Source organism: Adiantum capillus-veneris, chromosome 23 (assembly GCF_014529385.1).
Source record: "Adiantum capillus-veneris isolate H3 chromosome 23, ASM1452938v2, whole genome shotgun sequence".
In the NCBI taxonomy this organism is placed as follows: Eukaryota; Viridiplantae; Streptophyta; class Polypodiopsida; order Polypodiales; family Pteridaceae; genus Adiantum; species Adiantum capillus-veneris.
The window spans coordinates 120,429,813-120,436,953 of NC_140953.1; the positions used below are offsets into that span (position 1 = coordinate 120,429,813).

A 7,141-nucleotide genomic window follows, 5' to 3' on the forward strand; every position below is an offset into this window, starting at 1 on the left:
CAATCGTCAAGTCCAAACTTGCATAGCAATGTCTCTATGTAACTTTTCTGACACAAGGCAATACTACCATCACACTACTTAAACTGTATACCCAAGTAATGATGCAACATCCCCAAATCTCTCATCTTGAAAGTAGCATTCAAATCAGCCTTAAATTCAGCAATATGTCTCTCATTTGGTCCAGTGGATCAGCAAATCATCGATTAAAAAACCACAATGAAAAGTACATCACCCTCACACTTTACATACAATGTGCTTTCTGTTGGACTATTACAAAAGCCTCATTTAACCAAATGAGTGTCAACTTTCTCATAACAAGCACAAGGAGATTGCTTCAACCCATACAAAGACTTCTTACATCTGCACACTTTGTCCTCTTGTCCTTTTATGACAAAACCGTGAGGCTACATTACATAAACTTTCTCAAATATGTCACCATTCAAGAAAGCAGTAACAATGTCTGATTGATGTACATCCCAAACAAAATGAGCTGCCAATGCACATAGAAAATGCATAGTAGTCATATGACAAGTGGGAGCAAAAGTCTCTTCATAATCTATGCCTTTTTGCTGTGCATAACTCTTTGCAACAAGTCGAGCCTTATGGCGATCGATCTCACCATCCGGCTTGTGTTTCAACTTGTAAACCCACTTCGTACCAATGGCCTTTGTGCCAGGAGGCAAATCACATAAAGTCCATGTGTCATTTTCTATAAGTGCATCATATTCTAATTGCATGGCAGCCATCCAATTCTCTGAATTCTATGCTTCATCGAAAGACAGAGGCTCCTCAACATCATGTAAGCTAGAAACAGCCAAAGCATAACAATCTGATGCATAAGATGCATGGCGAGAGCCTGAACGAGTACAACTAGACAAAGGTGCATCCAATTTACTATCACGCAAAGTGTGCACCAGCCATTTTGGCATACCTCTAGCCTGCTCATTTTCAGCCCTTTCCTCATCAAGTACATCATGTACATCTTCATCAGTAATAGGCTGATCTGTAACATTTTTAGAAACTCCCATAGGTTGTACATTTTCCTCATTGGAAATTACATTTGTATTTCCACCGAAAAAAGGCAACAAACTGTCTTAAATGTCCTGTGAGCTTACATTATTGTCTCTAGTACATGACAGCAAGGGCTGAACAGAATCTTCCACAAACACTACATCCCGTGAAACCAGAATACGCTTTCTTTGCGGATGATACAACCTATAACCTTTGCTTTCAGCACTATAACCAACAAAAAGACATTTGACAGCCTTATCATCCAATTTTCTGCACTGCACTTGTGGCACCAAAGCATATGCCAAACAGCCAAAAACACGCATGTGCTCAATAGAAGGCTTTCTATCATGCCATGCTTCATATGGAGTAATAGACTACAAAGCTTTTGTAGGACACTTGTTTAGTACATAAGTGGTACACATGATGGCCTCAAGCCAAAAGGAATGCGGCAAAGCTTGACTTTTGACCATACATCGTGCCATTTCCGTAAGTGACCTGTTTTTCCTCTCAGCAACACCATTTTGCTGAGGTGTATAAGGCACTTTACATTGGTGCTTTATCCCACGACTAGCCAAAAATGCATTATATTCATGAGACATATACTCCCCCCCTCGATTCGAACGGAGGGTGCCCATAGTACATTTCGAGACATTTTCAGCCATAGCTACAAATTGTTTGAAGCACATAAAAACTTCACACTTCACTTTAAGCGGAAATACCCACCCATGCATGCCTGGAGTAATCATCAATGAAAGTCACGAAGTAAAGGTAATTGCCCAAGGACGGAGTTTGCATGGGCCCACAAACATCACTATGCACAAGCTGCAACCTGCATGTGGCCCGAACTGAACCATCCTTTGGAAACTTAGAATGCTGCATCTTACCCAAAATACAGCCTTCACAAACATGTTTGACAGGTGCTTCAAGAGGTGGCAAAAAAGCAACCATATCAGAATTCTGCAACTCGCAAAATTCATATGACCAAAACGTGCATGCCAAAGTTTTGCATTTGAAATAGCCCTTGAATCTGCAACAACATTTGCAAAATTTTGTCCACACTTGTCATACACAGTGAGCTTATATAGCCCACGACACAAAAGTCCAGATGCAACAATTTCATCACCAAAATTGAGATCATGAATTGTACATCTCTCATCCACAAATTTGACTACAAGTCCAAGTCTAGCAAGTGAGGATATAGACAAGAGATTCTTCTTGATCCCAGGTACATAAAGTGCATCAACAAGTGTGAAGGAAATGCCATTTGCAGCAGTAAGCACAATCTTTCAAAATCTATGAATCGGATAAGAGGCATTGTTGGCACAAGTGACTGAATTCCCATGAGGATAGACTCAAGAGAGGTAAACAATTCACGATGTGAGGTAATGTGCTTTGTAGCACCACTGTCGAAATATCACACATGTGAATCTGCAGCAATTGATAAGCATGCATCATGGACAACCGGATTGTAAGTGTACTCTGCACTAAAAGCCCATTCTGCATCAACATCAGCATTACAGTCTCCTTTTACAAAAGACTCAACAATGGCTGCATTTGTAGTGGAACTAGCATTTGCAGTGGAATCACCCTCTTTCTTCTTAGCCTCTTTGGCCTTCAACCTAGGACACGACTTGATCAAGTGATCATTAGCTTTACAATAATGGCAATGCATCTCCTTTTTGACCGTATCACCAGAATTGCCAGAAGAAGTGCTGCCAGCAGAAGCATTGGGAACAGAAGTTTTGCCACTCGCAGTAGAACCATAAGAAGTGGTGGCATTGTTGTTTTACCACCCTTTCTTTGAGAAGTAATAAAAGCCTATTCAACTGCACGGCTCTCTAGTCCTGTTTTTTTTTTTAAAGTGACTCTTGCAACAACAATGTGCATAATGCATCAAACTTGGCAGCTTCTGGATTTCCTTGGGTCATAAGTCTCCAAGTACTAGCAAAAGTCTGGTAAGAATCTGGTAAGGCATCAAGAACAATCTGCACAAGGGAACTGTCTGAAATGACTTCACCTGCAAAAATAATTTGCTCATTGATATCCTTGACACTAGCAAGGAAAGTGTCCATATCATCTTCCTCATGCATAATCTTTGACTCCAACTCTTTACGCAGCAAAGCAATTTTAGCCTCATTGCGACTTGCATAAAGACCAACAAAAATATCCCAAGCCTGTTTTGTAGATTTTTCAGAATGAATGTGAGGAACAATGGTGCGCTTCGCAGACAACACAATCAATGCATGAGCCTGTGCATCCTTTACATCCCAACGAGCTTGTTCTGCCATAGGCAAAAAAACTCTAATAGCAGCAATCCTTGCAGCAAGACCTGCAACATCCTCAACATCACCTAAATCCTCAGAACCAGGGCGTACATCCATGCCCTTCACAATGTTCCAGACGTCCTTTGACACAAGAACATGTTGCATCATATAAGCCCACATAGGGTAATTGTCCCCATCCAACCTGTCCTCAGCAGCAAACATCTTGAACACATCTGTGTTATTGTTGTCAGCCATGGTTTAAATGTTGCACCTGATGTGAAAACTTCCCGAAAATAGGAGAAACGGAGCGGGAACAACACGTGCTATATAGCACAAACCGTAGAAGACTATAAGGCACCTGTTATGCAGAAAACAACACTGGTGACAGAAATTCTGCACAAAATGACAAAATTACCTGTGCAGACCTGCCTGTAGTGGAAATGGAGGCCGAAATGAGCCCGAATCAAAAATTTGAGCAGACTGAGCTCTACGAGATAATCCAAAATATTTGTCGACCTGTGAACACTCACCAAAGCTCACTGAAATCGGAGAAAGTGAGCAGGTGTGTACTGGAGCTGCTGGCGACTAAGCCCGGGAGGAGGCAACTTGCTCTGATACCAATTGTTGGAATTAGGGTTGCAGAGAAATGCACACAGCTTGGAGAAGATGAAGGAAGCTCAAGGCACACAATAGAGAGTGTGTTACTTAGTGTGCAATGGAAAGATAGATAGCCCTAGAGTGATGGGCGTATATACAATGCACGGGGGACTCCTAAAGAGGGGAAAAATGCCCCGGCGGTCCTAGTGTGTTCACACACATCACTACCACATGTATATGGTAACAAACTTTTGGTGTTTGAAACCGATCTAAGTGAGAGCACACTACACTTGAGTTTTTTGATAGATTAGCTATATCTTGTAGCCTCCATGCACTAATTGGGTTAGCTACAAGACAATTTATAAATTTAATGATAGGTGTATGCATAGAAACATTGATTATAGGTCAACAAAATGCAAAAAATACACTTTTTTTGTACTTAATACTATGTTTAAAAGAAAAAAATTGGGCCTACAACCACCATAGACTTTGGTCAAGAACTCATTGATTTTTAGAACAAAAATAGACTCACTTTCAAAGATTTTTGTACCTTGTGTAAAATGGGGTTCACCTAGCAATTATGATGTTTTTGGTCAAATTGAGCACTCATTTGTCTTTGAGAGTTCCTCATGACCATACAATTAGGAATTGTGAGTGTTTCTTATTTTTTCCACATAAAGTGGTGTTAGCTTTGATGTCAAGTAAGGACTTCTACAAACACATACATATGATAGAAGAAACCGTGAGATGACATTGCTATGTCCTATCACATTACCAAACTAGTGCTAATCTATAGAGTTGTTTCATAGCCAATATTAGAGCCCGTGGACTTAAAGACGGTGGATCCATAAAATCAAAGGTCAATAAATTGCTAACATCCATAGCCTTAAGCTGTAAATTTGTATGGCCTAGATTTATTCTCTAAATTTCACACGTAGTCGTAGGTAACAATCATTACCTGTAGGCACTCTCAGTGCATGAGCAAAAGTACTTTCTTGGTCATTAGGGAAAGAAAGCCAAGGGAAAGTCGAGTCTAAATGCTTACTTTTGTGTGTCTCCTTGTCTATAGCTTTGCTTTTAAGGTGAAGAAGAATATGAATGCTCATGAGAAAAAGATATCAAGAACCTTAGATCCGTTCTCTTTGAGTCTTACGTGACCTATTTCTCACTCTTTTGGGAGAGGTTAATGATGAACTCTGCTAACACTTTGTAAGAACATGTGATGTTGGTTTCTAGCTCAAGTGTGCAAACCTTAAAACGAGAGACAAGTACTCTAAAGTGAAGCAGATGCTACCCATTGTCACATAAAAGTGTAGGCTTCGTTTGTACAATCATGCCTATTGCGATCTCCACCATATTCATCTCTTTGATGACTTATATCCTTGTGTTGAGAGTCGTCTTCACTTTTGTTATCATGGCTACCATCAACATTACTTGTATGTTGTTCCTCTTATTTTTTCCTAGCCTCATACTCAATATCCTTTTTCAAATTGTTGATTCTCCCTCGGTCTGAATCAATGCTTACGAATGAAAGCACATTAACTTTTACCATTCATGGCCATGGATAGGACTAATCAACATAAAATGGAAATTATATGTTAATTGAATTTGATACATTGTGCTTTAGTATACATATACCATCATATTGTATATCACTAGAAAGCTCTTGAAACAAGAAATTTAAATCAAAAAGCTCTAAACAAATTAAGTTTGATTTACAAAAATTTTATGGCACACCCAATTTATAAGCATAAAACTGCTGACAAGCGTAAATAACATACACTGCTAATGTGATTTAGGCCTTACATATTTCTCCTTATCTACACCGTTGCTTTTAGGCTGAAGAAAATCATAATTGATGGTGTGGAAACTTTAGAGCTTGAGGGAGCACGCTAAGTTGACTCATACTTGGCTAGCACAAGAGCTTTTCAACAAATCAACAAAAAACCATTAATGGTGATTGTAAAGCAAACCAAAAATTGGATTAAATACCAGACTATACAATCTTCAAGAAACAAGAAAAGCTCACTATGCTTACCAAGTAAAGAGAGCAAAAGATAGGTGCATCGACACACAATCACACATCCCAAACATGGAACGATTTTTGTGCACAACCTCTCTCTCTCTCTCTCTACATATATATATATATATATATATATATATGTGTGTGTGTGTGTGTGTGTGTGTGTATAAATAAATACACACACACACACACATATGTCACAAAGTGTTGACATGACATGCCCAACTGGAAGAGAAATGGCCGAGTGGACAAGAGAAACTAAAGAAATGAACTTCATTGAACTTCAGAGCACCGGTCGTGGGGAATAAAACCCTAAAAACCCAAAGCTTGGACTCTGACGAGGATTTTTGTAAAACACGCTAACATGCTGACGTGGCATACTATACGGATCATTAGGAAAAATATGAACCCTCTAGGGGCCCTTTGGGATTAAGGTTAATTAGAGGTCAGAGCCAATGAGAAGAGGGTGGTGGACACACTCTATGCCCTCAAAAATGTAGGGGGACAAAGTAGTCTTACACTTCTTAAATGGGCTCTTACCTAGTGAGAAGGTGGGGGGGGGGGGGGGGCATATGGAACCTCCAACTTCCCTCCTTTTTGATCCGGGTCTGAAAAAATCCCAAAAATTTGAAATTTTTAAAAATTTTCAAAACTCAAATTTGATCTTCTTAAAACCCCTCTAAAACTATTTTATGGTCAAAAAAGCATTTTATGACCTCAAAAAGTCAAAACGTGCACCCAAAAACCCTAAAATTCAAAATTTTTAAAAAAATTTGAAAAATCTTTTTTTGCTATCCAGAGCTCCCCCAAAAGTAGTTCTTAGGCAAAAAGTGATTTTCTCTCTCTAGAACCCTTTTTCCAACCCCTCCTTGGTTGCAACCATCACACTCATCCTCTACTCCAACACTCTCTCTCTCTACACCATCTCCATTGCTGCAGCAAAAAAGCTCCTCTCTCCTCCCCTACAACCTTCCATTGCCACACCAAGCAAAGGTTATCCACCTTCTCCTCCCATTGCCACACCAAGCAAGGGTTATCCACCTTCTCCTCCCATTGCCACAAGGGTTAACCAACTTCTCATATCACTTTATTCCACCTACATTGTACCAACAAGCAAGGTCCTTCTCCTCCTCCTAGTCTTCTTTGATCAACCATGGCCAACTATACTTCGCAAAGGCGACCAAAGGATGAGGTCACAGCACTTGCATGCCACAACACTAGAGGTGTAGATGATGAGTGGGTGCCA

The 7,141-nt window shown here is 39.9% G+C and overlaps 1 pseudogene; it reads right to left on the minus strand.

Moving 5' to 3' along the window:
* Window positions 1-2,833: 2,833 nt before the first annotated feature.
* Window positions 2,834-3,530, minus strand: LOC147428454 (uncharacterized; annotated as a pseudogene).
* Window positions 3,531-7,141: the final 3,611 nt, after the last annotated feature.